The sequence below is a fragment of the Convolutriloba macropyga genome, chromosome 9, assembly GCF_964194025.1.
Source record: "Convolutriloba macropyga chromosome 9, txConMacr16.3, whole genome shotgun sequence".
In the NCBI taxonomy this organism is placed as follows: Eukaryota; Metazoa; Xenacoelomorpha; order Acoela; family Convolutidae; genus Convolutriloba; species Convolutriloba macropyga.
The window spans coordinates 40,137,146-40,155,665 of record NC_134476.1 but is presented as its reverse complement, the minus strand read 5'-3'; the positions used below and the strand labels follow the sequence as shown (position 1 = coordinate 40,155,665).

The 18,520-nt window shown below is 35.9% G+C and overlaps 1 protein-coding gene across 1 annotated transcript in view; it reads right to left on the bottom strand.

Annotated features, from left to right (window-relative positions):
• The window catches only part of LOC142345777 (uncharacterized), a 118,809-nt gene extending 106,947 nt beyond the window's left edge, over positions 1 to 11,862 (bottom strand). Inside the window, exon 1 of the mRNA XM_075398103.1 lies at positions 11,554 to 11,862. The gene's annotated coding sequence lies outside the window, so the exon portion shown is untranslated. The remainder of the gene's footprint in view (positions 1 to 11,553) is intronic.
• Between the last annotated feature and the right edge of the window lie 6,658 nt (positions 11,863 to 18,520).

Below are 18,520 nucleotides of genomic sequence, written 5' to 3'. Positions count from 1 at the left end.
CTTTGACTATCTGTCAATATTGAATTGTCCCATTTGAACTTTTGTAGGAATGTTTGCCGATGACATTTATCAATTTTGGGGTCAATTTTCTCAAGATTTTTGAACTGTTTGATCTGCTCGTAGATGTCACGTTGAAGTGGTGGCAATGACTCAGGATATTGACAAGTTTCCGGGGTCGGAAACCAAAACTTTTCATATTCAGGTAATGGTTTTTGACCATCCTTTTTACATTCCATTTGTACAAGCTGATTAATGCCATTTTCGAGATCGTTTGGGTCTCGCATTTTCGCTAAGGCGATTAATTGCGGAAAGATGTTGATCAGGCGACTCGCTTGGGCCTCGCTCAAAATTTCAAAATAAGCTACATGAGTATTTGCTTTGACATGAATGTAATGGTCTGTTATATTCACTGCTGAAACCAAAACTTTACCCTTTTCATCAATCGTGCTCAAGGATGAAGTCATGGCTACTTCTGCTGAATTCTCAAACTCTTGGTTAGGAAGTACTACTCCACTACATTCCTTAAAACTTTCGGAGTTTTCACTGAGTGAACATTCTAATATTTGATGTGAATATGGAGGAATTACATGTTTTTTGCTCAGAAAAAGTGGAATTTTCTTCAGTTTTTTCAGCATCATTGGTTTTTGATTTTTTGGTCGAATTTCATTTAACTGAACAGTCATGTCTGGTAGTTTAAGCAAATTGTTAGACGGGCAAATCCAAATAGAATTTTTCTTGAAGAATGGATTGCCAATTATGACTGAATTCATGGTTGGCAAAACCATAAAATCGTCTGTGAACTCATGATTTGCGATATAAAATTTTATTCTGATAGATTGTGTAACTGGTACTGGTTTTCCTGATGCTAATTTAACATTTCTAAACGCTGGCTCTCTAAACTCAATTTTAGCGTTCAATTTTTGTAACTCATCCAAGAGTATCTGTGGAATTGCGTTAGCACAAGCACCTGTATCAACTAATGCTTTTCTTTTTACTTTTTTATCAAAATTTAGATGAACATAGGACAAAAAGTCACCTTCTAAGGGTATTGCTGCACAGAATTCATTTTCTGAATCTGTGCTAGCTTCAGATTCTTCCGATTGTTCAGAAGTCTGATCGCTATCTGTTTCAAAGTTATTTACATGCAGTGATTTTTGATTTTTATATTGAGCTTCATGCAGATTGGACTTTTGTGGAACTTGTGGCTTATTTAGTTTTTTGGGGGCTCTCTGAAATGGAAAACTTCCACCTCTACCTCTTCCTCTATTACCTAATGCGCATTGGTTAGCCAAATGATTTGGGTAACCGCACTTATAACAGAAGACGTTTGCATACTGAGTAGTCTCAAAATGATCTTGAGGTACAGGTGATGACACTTGGACTGTTACTTGGTCTTGTGTTTGAGGTTGCTGGACAACTGCTGCTGGAACGCTTTGCGTATTCTGTGGGAAATTTTGGTATGCAAAATTTGGGTTCTCACGACCTCTGCTATAGCCTCGGTAATTGTTTCTACCTCGATAACTGTTATTACCGCGAAAGTTACCTCTTCCACGCCAACCTCGACCTCTACTATTTCCTCGATAGTTATTATTTTGGGTTGAAGTTGACTGCTGGCTGTTCTGTTGCGTTCGTTCAACAAATTGTTTGGACAGCTCGTTAATTTTATTCTCCATTGTGAGTTGTGTCTGCGTTAACTTTGTAAGAGCATCTACCAAATTTTCAGTTACTGTTTGACTCATTTCACTGAACGCACCTTCAGCGTAGTCATCTGTTTTGCAAAGGTTCTGTATTGTTAACTGTTTACGCGCTACCAGACACAAGTCGTCGACTGTACTGTTTTCAGGTTGTTCAAGCAATTTCGCTCTCAACCATCCTGGCATACTTTTTGTGAAGTAACGCTTAATGTAATTTGCTCTTTCAGTCTGAGCAAATAGTAAATTTTGGGCGTTCGCTGCATTTGCAGCTGCTATCCTTGCGGCTTCATCTGCAGCCGGCAGTGCAGGGTCTGCTGGAGGTACTGGAGCTGCTACTGGGTCTGGATATGCTTGAATTGCCATTCCCCTTAATACTACTAGGAAATTTTCTGGCGAATCGTTTTTTGGATCAAATCTGACGCTTTCGAGTTTTATTTTATGAAGTTCCTGTAGATTAGGATTACAAAAATGGTTTCTCAGCGTTGTAAGACTAACTTCAAAGTCTGCTCTAGTTGCATCATCTAATGAGGTATCAAAAAATCTAAGCGCATCATTATTAATGTGGACAGCTAGAAAGTTTGCTTGCTGAGCATTCGGAATTCCTGTCACAGCTATGACTCCTCTTAGTAGTCGCTCAAATTCTTTAAAATTTTCTTTTTCACTGCCTCCGAATGGTTTAAGTGTTATATTAGGATGCGCCATATCTAAATTCTACTTTGATTTTAAGCTCTGAACTCTTTGTCTCTAGGTTACTTTATCTCAAACTGAACAATGTATTTTTTTTAAGTTCCAAAGACTCAAAGACTTTTCTCGAAGCTGCACTCGATTTTCTGCTCTTTTCTAGATCAATTTGATGATTTTATGAGATAATGATGTTATAGGATAATTTAAGATCTCAAATCAATCTATCAGTTTTCTCGCCCCAGTCATAAATGACTACATTTTAAAATGATTTCAAATAATTGATAGCAATCTAAAGTAATTGAGCGTTTCATCAAATTTAAAACATTTAAAATTTACAGCAGAAACAATGTGCTTTTAACGAACCCTTGGAGAACTGCTTCTCGGAACTGAACTGTGAATGCTGTGCCTTTCGTTTTCTTGCTTGTTGGTTAGGCAGTAGGGTAGTTCCTCTAGGCGCTGATTAGAATTCCAGATGCTGCCGTGATCTTCTTTTTCAGGAGCTGCTGTCCAGAAGTTGATCCAGGAGCTGTTGTTGCTGTTGTTGTCGTCCTTTCTGTCACCATGTGGTGTGCGGTGGTTTCAGAAGGTTTCTTCGCACGTTTATTGAATGTTATTGCATGATATTTTAACAATATTTTAACTCGATTGATTTTGTATGTGCATGCACTGTAATTGTTCTCTTTAGATTTTAGCTTGGAGCGGTCGATTCAACGGATGATGGGCTGACAACTTATTTTCAAACTAGTAAGTTCAAAAACGATTTACTCAATTAGTAATCTGTTACTGATTTGTAGAATAACAATAGCTCCGTGTGGTACAATTATTAGTTCCAACAGTTAGAGTAATATTAGCAAACAATTGAGGTGAGGCTTGTTTGTTTACATTAAGAAAGTTCTATATAAATATAACATGTTCAAAAAGGTTTATAATGAACGAAATTTTAAGGGACATCACAAAAATCTAAGCAAACGGCAAAAATTAGAGCTCTCAAAAATTGGAAGGAACAATAAATTACGCAAACTTTTGACCGGCTAAGTCAAGTCCGCAGACGTGATAACTTTTTCTTGACAGTTTTTGACAAGCTTATACTCCAAAACTATTGTTTATAACCAATTGTCAAAAATGATTGTTTTATTTTCAACGAATGTCCACTGTAAGAGTGAAAAACTCAAAAAACGATACATCTCCGAAAAGAAGAAAACCGAGCAAAATCAAAGAAATTATAGAATCAAATTTAAAATTCTGCAAACTTATTTAACGCATTTTCTAGGAACTGCACAGTTTCAATAAATCTTTTCAACTCACGTTAAGAAACAGTTTTTGTTTTGGGCTATAGTCACTGATCACCAACACTACACACAAACGTTTTGGAAAACACTTAAAATATATAAACTTTAGGATAAACAGTGGATTTGTTTCATTTGTTATGGGAATCTGGCCCATCAAATCTTCGAAAAAAACCCTCAAAAAAATTGACAGAGTTTCGCCAATTTTCTAACACCCAAACAAACTTAAATTGATATCAACCGCATCCAAAGGTCATCAAAGCCAATATTGAAAATATATGCAACCCAAAAAATAATACGACACGGTATAAACTTGATTAAGAATACAAAAGAGTCAAACACCAAAAAAATCACAAAAGCTCAAGATTGCATCTATAAGTCTAGTATCTGTTTCGGATGGTCAAAAATTCTCAACCACAAAAAATTGCACTTAATTTAAAACTACAATTCTCCGAAAAAGCCCCATGTGACCAAAAAAGTTGACATTTTTTGACGCCTACTTTTCTTGCTCTCCCATAAAAACACGGTCTGATAAAAAAATCGATCAATCTGCTCTCTGGTCATCAATCAATTCGTTACGTCAAAACACTTAATTGACCAAACATTTAATTTTCACACGCAGTATAGACTTTTTATACAGTTTTAATTAAATTCCGATAAAGATTATGGATAGAGGAAACATATCCGGATGAAATCCAGAAACCACTCATAGACATGCCACTTCATCACAATAGCCGTTAAAAACCATTTTATATTTCAGAAAGCGCCAAAGAAGAGAAACTAACAACCTTCATTGAAGAAACAAGAAAACTTAGCTAAAAATAAATTAACTCAAAAGTTAATGTTACGCACTAAGTGTTGAAGTTATTATCTCAATCTTTTGTAGGGGAATAATCGGTGCAATTATCTAGAATTATTGCCATTGTACAAGAACTTATTATGGTTGTTTCATAGTGCGATTTTAACTGACATAATTTAAATACAAATAGCTAGTAATAGCCTTTAATTGAGCGGTTCAAATGCGTGATATATCCACTAGTTGCCTTGTACTTTAATCTTTTTACGGCTATATTTTTAGCTCTATGGAAATCTGAAACAAATTAGTATTTGGACAAAGTTTTCCAGTTCAATCTTTAATTATTTTATCCAAATTCAAATAAAAATTTTCAAGAAAAGAGTAAGAGATTTCAAAAGTATTTTTCAAGCTTTGCTGTTAACTGATTATCAAGCTGGTTTACCAGTGTTCTGGTCTTCGTAGATTACCACAGAGCTGTATCTCAAGTTTGAAGTTCACAATGGTCCTTCGCAAATATTTACTTCTACTTTCTGAGCATAATCACTTCACCAAGTACATAACTTCTCATGACTTTATTTACCAATTATTTTAATTCATCTTCACGGAACTTAAAAGGTAAACATTGAGGCTCTAGGGAACGTAATTTGTTTATCAGTAATCTGTCAATCTTTAGTTGATTTTAATAAACAAACAGAGGTTAGAGGCCTAGATGGAGATACTTGCTAGTTATGGCTTTGAGAACTATCTGAATATGTACTGAATAAAAGCACATTATTTGGATATTTAAGGGAAAATCACCACGTAACTATGAGGCGCGCAATAGGGGCGTGACAGTTAATAAAACTCATTTGCTACCTCAATTTGTACAAGTACAAACAAAAACAGAAAATATTCTTTCAAGCAATAGAGGTAATTTTTTAAATATCTGAAAAAAAAGCTTAATAACTATCTTAATTTTTTTTAAATAATAATTCGAATAAACTTGGACAAGCACAAAAACATATCTAATTTGAAATAAAAAGAAAAACTGAAAATCGAACAGAAACATAAAAGAATTATGGATTTAATTGGTAATGGAAACAGCCTACGAAAACTAGGCTTAAACTCAGTTTCACGTAAACGCAATAAAACAGTTGTGCGCCAGTAATAGCCATAAAACCTGAAAAAGTTAAAAAAAAAACATTCAAATTAGCGTAAAAGTCTCATCAATTAACAAAAACAGCTAGAAAACACTTAACAAAACCAGCATCAAAAATTTTTCATATTTTCATTTCGCTTTGTTCCAAAAGAAGGAATGCACCAATTAACCACTCTCTTCTCCACTGTTCGAAGTTTTTCAGTGAAAAAAAACTTTCAAAGAGTATTAACTCGCTGAACATCCGATTTTTTGCCTCCTCACTTATCAAAAATAGCCCGAAAAATTCAGGACAATTTGATTTTGTTCTCGCTGAGCAGATTAGCCTTTCAAATGATCATAAACCAGCAGAAAACATTGAATCAGAGAATGCAAATATAAAAAAGCGAAGTCCAAAACGAAAAATTGGAAAAGTAAATAAGGGTTTAAAAGTAGAAGTTTCAGGAAAATTCAATTTCGTTTCCACATCAGATACGTACTCAAATAAACCGCTGTTTAAAGTAATCGAGACCATCAAATTGCTCGCATAAATTTAGGCAAATAATACCTTAAAATAATCGTTTAACTCTGTTTAATTATGAGATTTAAAAGGGCCCAGATGTTTTTTAGATTCGGTCTACAATCACCTTTTAGAAATTAAAAACCCAAAGACTAAAATACTAGCTAGAAGAAACCACAAGTGAGCAGCAAAAGTTCTTAACGCCTATTTTATTGCTCACGAAAGAGCAAAAACCTTTCTTTCAATTTTTTTCACGCCTACATTTTTTAAAAGAAAGTATGAGCGAAATAACCACTTTCCACTCTCTTTCTTTTCTCCTCCACTCTTCGAAACTCTTCACCGAAACAATTTTTTCAATCTTCATTCACTCCTTGAACTTTCGGTATTCTTGATCGCTCTTTTATCGGAAAAACTAGATCCGAAAGATCTGCAAAATCAATTCACCATCCTCACTGACCTCATGAACCTCATACTTTAACAAACAAAAAATTTTGAAACGCTAGCAGGAAAAGTAACATGAAAGAAATTACTGTCAACTTCTGATAAAGCACCTGATAAAATCCGATGAAAAGTTGGGACTCTAAAAAATCTATTAGCCAGGCATTATAAAACAGTTTAGCGACGAAATCAAACCAATTGACAGAGAAAATAACATAAATGGTTCATAATGAGCAAACCGATTACAAGATAGTAAATAATCTCAGTAAAATAGTCTAACAGTTTTTTCTACAAAATGCTAAAATGCAACTTCCCATTAATTAATCAGAGAAAACTGTTAAATTTTCTGCAAGATCTAATAGTTAGTTCACTTCTTAGAAGCCACATCTAAAGCATCTCTCTTAATTGAAAAAAGAACAAAACAAACCACAACGAGAAGCATTAAATCAGAAGAGTAGACAAAAGAACTTATAAAACAGACTAATATCGAGAAAATTGCCGAAATTTAACCAAACTTTCTTCAAAGAAAATATCTTCTAACAATCTTCGATCCATCGGGAAAAATGCCGAAATTTACCCAAACTTTCTTCAAAGAAAAAGTCAATCTTCCAGAAAATAACTTCCATCGATGAAATTGAAAGCTAACCAGAAGTGCTAAAAATACTAATTTGATCCACAAAGCTCTTCAAAAGCTATAAATAAATTGAAGATTAAAACAAGTCCTTAAAGAAACTTAAAACAAGCCAAATGATTTAAACAAATACCTGAAAAATGAGCATAGAGGTATAATATCTCCTTCAGAAGGTCAAAAATTCTTTCAAGTTTATTTCGATTGGCTTATAAATTTGAATTGAGAAACACCAAAATCAAAAATTGCTTTGAAAAAACCGCACGTGATAACAGAAATCGCTTGCGTAGCGAATAATTTTTCCACTCTCATTTATTGAGCTAACTCGCAAAAAAGCAACATGAAAAGAAAAGCAATCTCTCTTCTCTGCTCAGATGTCTCCTGCAATTTGACGTAAACACTGCTTTCGCGAATTTCATTTCCTGATTTAAATACCATCAAACAAAAATACAAATCAAAACAGATGCTCAATCAATAGTCCTTTTCAAGCAACAAAACTAAAGCGTAGCCACAGGAATTCTTAAAAACACAGAAAAAGCAAATCAGGTCAATTAATGAAGTATTTAGCCCCAAACCAACTAAACTTATAAAAATCAATTATTTCCTAATATTAGAAAAGCACACCAAGACGTTTCTTTGGTCAAATTGAGATCAATCACATGTGTGCACAACAAAAGGAAGCCCATAAAATGCTCACAAACATTTTAAATTTAAAGAAAAATTGAAAAACCGAAGAAGTTAATGGACAAAGAGTTTCAAAATTCTCGTTCAACAAGAAAAACAACGTTCTATACAATCAAAACTGCATTGAATTGAAACTTCATAATTTCTTTGAGCAGTCGGCGTTTATGGAATCTTCAATGACAAAAATTAAAGAGAAGTGCGCAAAAAATTGCTTAAGTAGGTTAAAAACGACAAAATGTCGGAAAAACTTTAAAATATGCATAAAATTCAGATTAATGTTAAAAAAATATGACAAGACTTTGCAAACAATCTTATAATTGTCAAAAGGTCTATTTGAAGCTACTACCCGACATTAATACTACGAACCATTACTGCTTGAAAAATTCGCACGTGAGTGGATTTCGCTCGCTTACAGAAAATGTTTTCACACCAAATTCTCGCTTTCTCGAATAAAGCAGCAGGAACCAAAAAGCACCCTCTTTTCGCTACACTATCCGGTTTTGTTCAACCTCAAACCACTCCAAATTTTTTCACGCCTTTCACTTCCTGCTTCCAAATTCAGTCAAATTGATGAAAAAAAAAACAGACTAACGTCGGGCGAATCGCTTTCAAACGACAGGCGAGCAGTTGGCTTCGTCAGTAGCTAGCTAAGGTTTATTGAGGCTAGCTTTAGCTTAATTGAAGGGGCGTGAAGTGAGCGCAGCTGAGGAGGGGGGTTCATCGGGGCGTTGTATGGGGTGGAGGTTAAACTATAAGAACCGCCCTTCACACCATAAGTATAAGTCTTCAAAACAGTTTCTGTGAATCGCATACTTTGAGACTAATGAACTGAAAAGCTCTAAGAGCACTTAATTCCCGCTGGGCAATACTTTTTTAACAAGTTTTTGAGGACGAAAAGTCAGACGAGAAAACTGTCAAGCTAAAAATCGCATAAAAAGACCAACAAGACTAATATAATTGCTACCAATTTTGTTTTAGAGCAATTAAACAGTGATAGATTTTCAAGTACTTTGAAGAACTCGTTGGCAAGTAAATAAGGGACACTTGACAACTATATGGCATTGAGTGGATCTTTATTTTAATTTTTATTTTTAGAACAATTTTATTTTGGAGTTCAGCCATTAGAAACAACGATATTAAACAATTAAATAAAATCGAACTCATTGATTTCAAGAGACAATTGATTTCTTTTCAGACCACAGAAGAATGAAAATGAATAAGAGAGCTCGCCGTAAACTGAAGATTAATAAATAATCAATTAAAAAAATTTCTAAACAGCTCATAAATTAATAAATTATCAAAAAGATAAAAACGCAAGCTTCCAGATTTCGCAGTGATATGTTCAAAACTATTTTTTGTCTCTAAAGTTATGTCAACTAACCTATCTGCAAGACTTGAAAAGCTTCGCTGGCCAGTAATGATCGTTAAACTCAGAAAAGGACAAAATTTTAAAAACCATTGCAAATTTTAACAAAATCTTGCTAAAATTCGTGATATTAACATCTTCAGAACAATTTCATTGTCACAATAGACTATCCAGTATCCCTATTTCAAGCTATGAAAAGTTCTCAAAGATCCATAAATTTAGAACATGATAATTTTCCGAAAATTTGAAAAAAAAAATTTATCAAAAAATTGCTAAAGCTGGAATCATTAAAATAATGGTTACCATTCCATTATTTCTGGAAACTTTGCGACAGCTTTTTATCAAACCTTGAATGAGGTCCCTAGGACCCTGGTACCCGAAAAAAAATGATAAATTCAAGCAGATTCAAAAACTTGAAAATATTTGAAAAATTTTGCAAAAATTGCAATTTTTTTTATAAATTAGTGATATTAAAATCTTGAAAAACATTCCATTACACCTAGAAGCCATGCATTAACCTATAATCAAACCTTAAAGGAGATTATGTGGCTCTTGAGGCTGCAGAAACCAAAAAAATGACAAAAATTCCAAAAAATTTGCAAGTTACAAAAAAAAACTGCAAAAATTTGTATAATAAAAGTTGAGAACTAAACCATGGCCACAAACATTGTCCAGTAACTAATTGTCAAACACTTACGGAGATTTTCTGTTAGGCTGAAAAAAGTGATGACAATAAGTGTCAAAATAATTGAAAATTGGAAGCTTAGTAAAAAAAAAAGCTAAAATTCGTGGTGTTGAAATCTTCCAATTGAAAAACATTCCAATACAATTAGAAATTATACATAAACCTATTGTCAAACCCTAGAGGAGGTTCCTCGGCTCTTGAGGCTGAAGAAACCTAAAAAAACCGAAAATTTTTTTTTTAAAATTCAAGTTTTATAAAAAAAATTCGCTAAAATTTGTCATATTAAAAAATTGAACGCTATTCCATGGCAAATAAAATTTTTTTCAGTAACTTAATACCAAACCCTTAAGAATGCATTCTGGCCCCCTCGTCTGGAAAGACGTGAATAATGAAAACTGTCAAAAAAATTGAAAAAATTTGAACGTTTTGTCAAACAAAAAATGCTAAAATTCCTGACGTTAAAATGTTTAAACCATTCCACTACCACTAGAAACTATGCAATAAACTAATATAAAACCCTAGAGGAGGTTCTTTGACACCTAGGGCTGAAAGAACTCAAAATAATTTTCAAAAAGCTTGAAAAAATATTGTGAAAATTAGTATAAAATTGAGTGTTTTTAGCGAAGGTTTGTTCGAACGTAGCTACGGTTGGGGGAGGAGGTGCACCGGGGGGGGGGGGGGGGGGGGGCTGATGAGGAGGGGGTGGGGCAACAGTGGGGGGGGATAGCGCGGTGGGGAGGGGGGTGGCGCAATAGAGGGGGGTCAACAGTGGGGGGTCAACCTCTAAGAACCACCCTTCACACCATAAGTATAAGTCTCCAAAACAGTTTGAGCTGAAACAGAGCTCAAAAGGCTCTAAGAGCACTTAATGCCTGCTGGGCGCTACCTGTTTATCCCGGTTTTGAGGACGAAAAGTCAAAAGCGTCAGACAAAAAATCGGTCAAGCGAAAAAACGCAAAAAAAAGACCGACAGGACTAATATAATTGCTACAAATTTCGTTTGAGAGCAATTGATCACAGGCAATGAAAGGAGAGAACTCATTAAAAAAACGGTCTATGAGAGGATCCAGACAAACATTCCCGCTAGCTTTTAACCTATATAAATTACGCTTATCCAAATGGACGTGACTATGCCATGAGGTCATAATGACTAATTTGACAATGAAACCGATTATCGTGCATAGTTTTTTTATTAATTACAATTAAGCTAGTCAGCTACGACCTAAATAACGTAGTAGCGATTAAAGCCACTTACACAGTTAGAAGCATTTACAAAATGCTCAACATTTTCTTGACAAAATGGTGAACGTCTTGAAGAAAAACTAAACTGAGAAAATACAGTTAATGAGGCCGTATTTCTTAAAAATTAATAGTCAAAAATTTGGGTGTCTTAGGTTCTCCACACTTACTTCTTAAATTAATTATATTTAAAGATTTACTATACCTCAACTGAAAAGCTACTGCAGTCAAGAAACAGCCTCGTTTTATTGGTCGCATTCCAATTTTCAAAAAAGTATTGCCTATTCCTCAGTCCAAAAGTATAATTGAAATGTTAAATGGTGCTAACAAGAAATATTAATAATAACACTCTTCTATAGAATACTTATAACTGTGATACTTAAAAATTAACGGACAAAAAGGAGGAACAAAATTCTTACCTGGAAACAACAATAATTTTTAACCATCCATCTTCAGAAGTGCCTATGTGGAAATCGTGAACCAAGCACCTGAAATTTTGAAGTTGGTTTGAACAATTGAGAGTATAAGCTGCGCAGTATAACACTATTGGAGCGTCCAACTTTGATCAGAGGCAATAAACAAAAAGCAATGTAAATGCGCGTGTGGGTAAGTGCCTGTTAACGGATATAGATAAACATGGCTGAGATTTTATTCACCAGGCAGCAAAAGCACACAAGCGTGGCTAGCTACTAAAGTAGTATAATAAGACACCACATGAAAGAGAGTTGTGTATATTACTACTTCTATTAGCTGTAGCCCCTCTCGCTCAACACCTCCCTCCCCTCCCCCTGTCTCCCCTTGTTACCTACCACTACCACTGCCAACGTAATTTGCAATCTAACGGGTAAAGATCGCGGAAATGTGGGCACAAATGTAGAGATTTATGCCCAAAATAGACAGCACCAGCCAAGGGGAGGCTAGAGAGCACGGCACTGGAAAGGTAGAAAAGGGAAAAGGAAAGTGCATTTGGGCCTAGTTAAGACAAACATGTGTGACAATGGGAAAGAGCAACAGAGAGTGAGTCTAAATAGCCGATTTCAGTTACATTAAGCCTAACTAGCAACTATATAACCAAGCAAAATCTTGGCTTGCAGCATTGTAAATATAGCTAAGCGGAGGCATAGCTCCCCCTCCCACCCAGCGGAACGATTTGGGATAAAAGAAGGACGGATTACTATAATGCGGAATTATGAAAACTAACTCTCAGCACACTCGAGGGATTTTACTCCTGCTATCACTCACAAAAATGTATCCAAGACGCTACACGAAGAAGTCTGACACTTGCAGAATTGCGTTTGATTCCTCTTACCGATTCCCGGTATTTAATTAAGGTGGTACGTAGACAAGAAGCATCCCATTCTGTTTTGATGATTTGGATCGATACCAAGAAAGATTTTGCAACTATACTGAGGTTTCACAACTGTAAATTATAGAGATGCCTCCGAACTTTTATGGCCAAGATACAGGACCGATTCTCTTTTCATTTTAAGTAAGACTAAGAATGGGCACCATATAAGAGGTCATGGAATGCAGATTTTTTATTATTGTTATGGCTTTGTGACAATTTCACGGGGAGTATAAGTCCCGGATTTATAACATAGAATTTGCACGACAGTTCTGGCACAGGCACAAAAAGATCCAACTACAGAAAGTATTCTCAGCCCAGTTTTCATTGAAAAATGTCCACATCAATTCTAGAAGTCTTCCTTTCAAATTAATGTTGTCAAAGAAGTTAATTTTCCTTTGGAGGATGTTCACCCGAAATCCAGTTCTATACCAAAAATTGAGTCTCTGAGCTTCGTATCGAATCTCTGGCAGTATAACCCTAGATCTTCTTCCGGCCCATTGAATAACATAATAGTTGCGCAAGTCGACATCGTACTTTCCTGACACTATGCTGCTAAAAAGTAGAAGATCTTTTAGGACTTTAAAGTAGAGTGGTGGCAGTATATTGCTTTGAACAATAGCTTCTTTGTAACAATTTCTGTTTGTCATCCATTTCAAAACCTTTTTATTAAACCGCTCTACAATTTGATACTCGTTTCGCTTTAGCTCCCACCATTCAGATGCAAACATTAATGTCGGGCTTATAATAGCTCTATATAAGTGAACCTTAGTTTTCATAGAAATTTGGCAGCTTGTGTTCCTTCGAATGAGATAAAACGCCTTCATTGCTTTCGCTATTCGATTCCGCACATTTTCTATCCAATTTAGGGTGTCGACTATAGTTAGCCCAAGATCTTTAACGACCCTCTTCTCTTGGATCAAATTATTTTCTAGAGAGAGTACAACCTCCTCGACACGACTCCCGAAAACAAATTGTTTAAAAGAGCACTTTTTGTACTTGAAAAGGAGGCAGTTTTGGACACTCCAATTGTGGAGATTGTTTAGGTCAACTTGCAGCTTGTCTAGACTGTCATTTTTGGAACAATGGATTAGTTTTAAATCATCTGCAAACAAGAGTGCCAGAGACGAAAAGACTACATTTGGCAGGTCGTTAATGTAGATCAGGAAAAGGATAGGTCCCAGTACAGAGCCTTGGGGAACTCCGCAAGAGACCAGACGTTTCTCAGATTGGTAGCCGTCTACATTTACGCTTTGTGTTCTGCCAGTCAGATAATCTTTAATAAGTAAAAGAGACTTCGTGGTATATTCATCCTTGCTAACTTCTTCATCAAAACCAATGTTGTTGAACAAACATTTAATCGATTTGGAAACAGTATTTGCAGTTTTCTTAAGCAGAATTGGGGGAATGCCATCTGCGCCTCTACTTTTTGTGACAACCAGCATTTCCAGTTCTTTGGTAATCTCCTTCTCGGTGAAGTTTATTTTCTGTCCAGCAGCTTCGAGATGAGGTGGAGCATCAATCTGTTCATAGCGTTCATCAGTAACTACTGACGAGAAATACGTGTTGAACAATTCTGCTTTTTCTTTGCTGTTTTGTGCAACGGAATTCCAGTCAAGATGTACAATTTTTGGTTGTAATTTCTCTTTTTGGAAACTTATCAAATATTTGAATATTCTAGATCTGTTTCTTCTCGAAATTAGTTCTTCTTCGTATTCTTGTCGGTCTCTTTCTTGCAAGTTAGCACAATGCTTTTCTAGTTCTATTAATTGGGTGGCTAGGTAAGGAGAGAAATTCACGCAGCGTTCCGATTTACGTCTTAGTGTCCTGAGTTTGTTTAATTTGTGCGATGTTTCATATGATACACAAGGCGGAAGCTCTTGTCTCCGTCGAGTTCTTCTAGGCGTAGTTTTTTCTATCAGATGAAAGATCCATTCGTACCACAAATCTGTGGTTTTATCTATGCTGCTGTAACAGTAGGGGTCAAAGGGATTGTTTGCAATGAGCTCATTTAGGTAATCGAAATCACAATTGCAATAGCTATAGTACACTTCTTGTTTCTTTTGATCCACTAGTTATTTCGATTTGTATCGGAAAATGGTCACAGTAGTCTTCTAAATCGTCTCTAAATCTATTAATTGAAGTTATCAAACCTTCATCATTGGCTAGGACTAAGTCTAAACAGGATGACTTGGTGGTGTTGAAACCAATACATTGCTTGAAATTAGCGTCGAGCCCTATATATTTCCAGCCCTATATGCTTGATTGTTTGACACTACTCCTAAAAAAATGAAAGCATAGACTAAAACAACTGAAACAAAATCGACTGCTATTGTTGTTGTAGTAGTTTTTACAGAAGGTGCTGAGGGGTTTTATCCGTCATCAGTCTAGATAATTGCCCAGCTGTCTCTGCACAAGTGGCAGTAACAATCAATCTGCTAGGTTCATTTGTCAGTTTCGTTGAATATTCTGTCCTAGAATCTCCACATGGCATCTATGATTCCGGACTTGAGTCCGGTCTTTTCGGTTAACTTTATATGGGATCTAACCGATTAATCAGGCGACATTCAAAAGACACATGATTTGTGTCCGGCTGATCTCTGGGTCGAATATGTTTTGGATCCGTCGATTTCTTTGAACATTATGCGTCGGAATGTTGGAGGTTACACTGCGGGACGAAAGAAGCAGCAAATCGGATATTTGTAATAACGGTGGAAGAGGGAGTATGTTGAGAATGTAAAGTTGCCTCTCATAGGTCACAACGTCTCCGTGTTCCATTTCACCATTTTTCTGTGGAACCTTTCAAGTTTTTGCAGAACCCCTCTGTTCAAGCCAAAGGAGTACATGCCGTAGGTCCAGTAAAGGGCAAATTTCACGTGGCTACTATTGAGGTGAGAAATGTTCCCGCCTACCATGTACATGCACTAATCGCCTTTGCAAGTTATTGTTGAGGATTTCGTCTATAGACTCCTCCCCGCGATCGTCTACGCATCATATTGATGTTTGTCAGTCCTTGCAGTTGAGACAGCTGTACAGGATCCACCAATTACACGGTGGACTCGTTGTACGTGGCCAGAAAAAGACAAATGAAGTATTCCAGGAGAGCCTTCTTTAGCCCCACTGGTTCTGCAAAAGCTAGAACGAGCAAACTGGGGGTATGTGGCAAACTGGTGCTTGTCTTCTCGAGTTTTCTTTTCTTGCGCAAGCTTCACCCAATTCAGAACCAATAAAACTTGGGTTGTGATTTCTGATAGCAATAGCAGATCCAGTACTTGTGTAAACTTGTGTAAAATTGGAAGAGGAAGGAGGTCCAAGTGAATGACTCACTTTGTAACCGGTAGAATAGCTGTTGCATATCCACTTGGTAACTTACTTTCTGTAACCTAGAAGTGTTTTTGCTTGCCCACCAACATGCCGAACCAAAAGTTATTCTCGGGAGATTAACAGACTTGAACTAGCAAAGTTTTGTTCGCAATATAGTCTTTGGCCAATTATACCTCATGATCATTGCCAAAATCGACACCGCCTTTTGATTTTCGTTTGGATGCAAAGTTTTGCATCCAAATATAGCAGCCGCCCGTGCGCAATATGTATTATCTTTTGTAATTGAGCGTCGTACTTGTTTAAAATACAAGGATTGAAGTTTAATTAATAAGTAGATAAAAGCAGAAGAGAATGGTTTCAAATAAATGAAGATCTAATTGAGTGATTGACTCTGAAGGTAGGTTTCTTATTCAATGAATGATGTTTTATCCTCAGTTTTGCCCGTACCCAATATCGGTTCTATCACCGTGGTAAATTCACCAAGTAAATACTGATATGTCACAATTGTTAGTATTGCTCGAAGCCCGAGCTTTGTCAATTTCAATCTGTCGACACCTATCAAGATTGTGTCAGTCATTAATCCAGTAATAAATTAAAATTTAAACTAAATCTTTGACCTTGAAACCCAAGGTTTTTAGTACACCTTTTTTTACATACGTGTGACACTCACACTGCCCCCCTCTCAATAAGCATAGAGTGTGCCACTCACTCACATAAAATCAAACAATTTTTACAGCTCTTGATACATGAACGTTTTAAAATACAAAAAGTTTGTACTTTTCATATAAAAAGTTTAGGTATCAGTTTTCGTCATTCATGACTTTCTCTGCCTCGTCCAGCCCGAAATTGTTGTACGCTTCTCGCGCCCCATCGTTCATCAGTATTTGGTATTCTCGATTAATGGTCTTGAAAAACTCCTCATCTCCACCAGCATCAGGGTGCCTCAACAAGCTCATTTGGTGGTAGTGTTTTTTGATCTTAATCTTTGAAGCAGAAATTTTTTGCCAACAAAATCTCGTACAATGTCGCAGGCCGATTCAATGCATTTTTATTCCGAATCTCGAATAAACATTTTTCTGTGGCCTTCGTTTTGGCTTTCTCGTTCTTCAAAGAGTGCTTTTGTCTATCAATTGTAGTGTCTTTCCTTCGGCACTCACTCGCCAAGTACTGGTTATAGTTTTCTCTTTTTAGGTTATCTCTTAGCGCCTCACACTTGGCGCTCAGTTTTCCCAATGCTTCTCTTGTTGCCTCTTTGGCTTTATCGCAATGTTTGTCTAGTTTGTGTCGAAGCTCGACAAGATCCTTTTGGAGTAAAGAGATTGTATTCTTCAATTTCTCTAACTGCGCGCACTGGTTTTGCAGTTCCACTTCAGTCTGCAGAGCTCGGGACCAAATATTGGCGGGTGCCAGAAGTTCTAGTGTAGACACCTTCCGAGTCCGTGACAGACAAGATTCCACTCGGTACACTCCAGGGGAAATCTCCTTCCACAACTCTGGCATATAGTACACATATTCACCAATTTGTGGGGTCTTACTGCCTGCTGTTTAATAGAAACCATTTTTTCTTCTAAAGTTTCTCAATATTTTCAGTCTTGATCTCAAGACTTTTCACTTATTTTTAATGGTCTTGCCATCAAAACAACTCTTTCATTTTTTTTGGTCTTGAACTCAAGACAACTAATTTTAATTTTTTTTGGTCTTGAAGTCAAGACAAGTCATTTTCATTTTTTTTCGTCCTGAACTCAAAACGAGTCATTTTCATTCATTTTTTTGGTCATGAACTCACGACAAGTCATTTTCAGTTTTTTTGGGTCTTGAACTCAAGACAACTCTTTTTCATTTTTTTTTGGTCTTGAACTCAAGACAACTCATTTTTTTGGGTCTTGAACTCAAGACAACTCATTTTTTTACACAACCGACTCTTTCAAAGACTCTTTCTCTTCAATCATTTTCTTTTGTTCTCGGCGCTCATTAATTAATTTGAGTAGTTGATTATACATACGTGTTCCAGTTACAGGGTCGAGATTCCGCAACAGTTGTTGCCAGGAGGCTCCATTAATGACTAATCCTTAATAGATGTACAATTTAGGAAAAGTTTTCATAACTTGGAATATGAGGTAGACTGTTAAGACTGACACAGCAATGTCCTTAGCTTTTATCCAAACGTATAAGCTTTCGGTTTTTAGGTTACGAAAAATTGTTATTTCATTTGTTAGAAAAAATTGTTTTTGGAACTGAGCGTTCCAATGAATAAAATTTTATGACTGTATTTTCCATCCGAATCTCGGAATGCTTCCCAACTGATAATTTTTTACTATTATGGCGAATTGTTTGAGCAATTTGACTCTGTTTTACTTCTGATATGGAGAAAAGGCTGCGATGCAGATTTTCATCACTTACATTTAAGTTATTATTCATCGACCACTGATATATCTCACGATTGAATTTCTTCAGCGTTTCTCCATATTGTTGAAAACTGCTGTCTTTTAATTTCACAACATTTGGGTACAGCGGGTTGCATGCAGCGATTGTATAATTATGATACAAAATTTTTGTAATAGGGTCCATATATCTAATAGAAGAAAAATTCTAACCCTCTACTAACACAGGAACTTCTTCTGTGCAAAAAGGAAGTTTAGTTATTGTTGCTACTATCTTTGCACATTTATGAACATATAACACAGATCCTGCTCTTTCGACGTGAGTTCCTTTCTCGA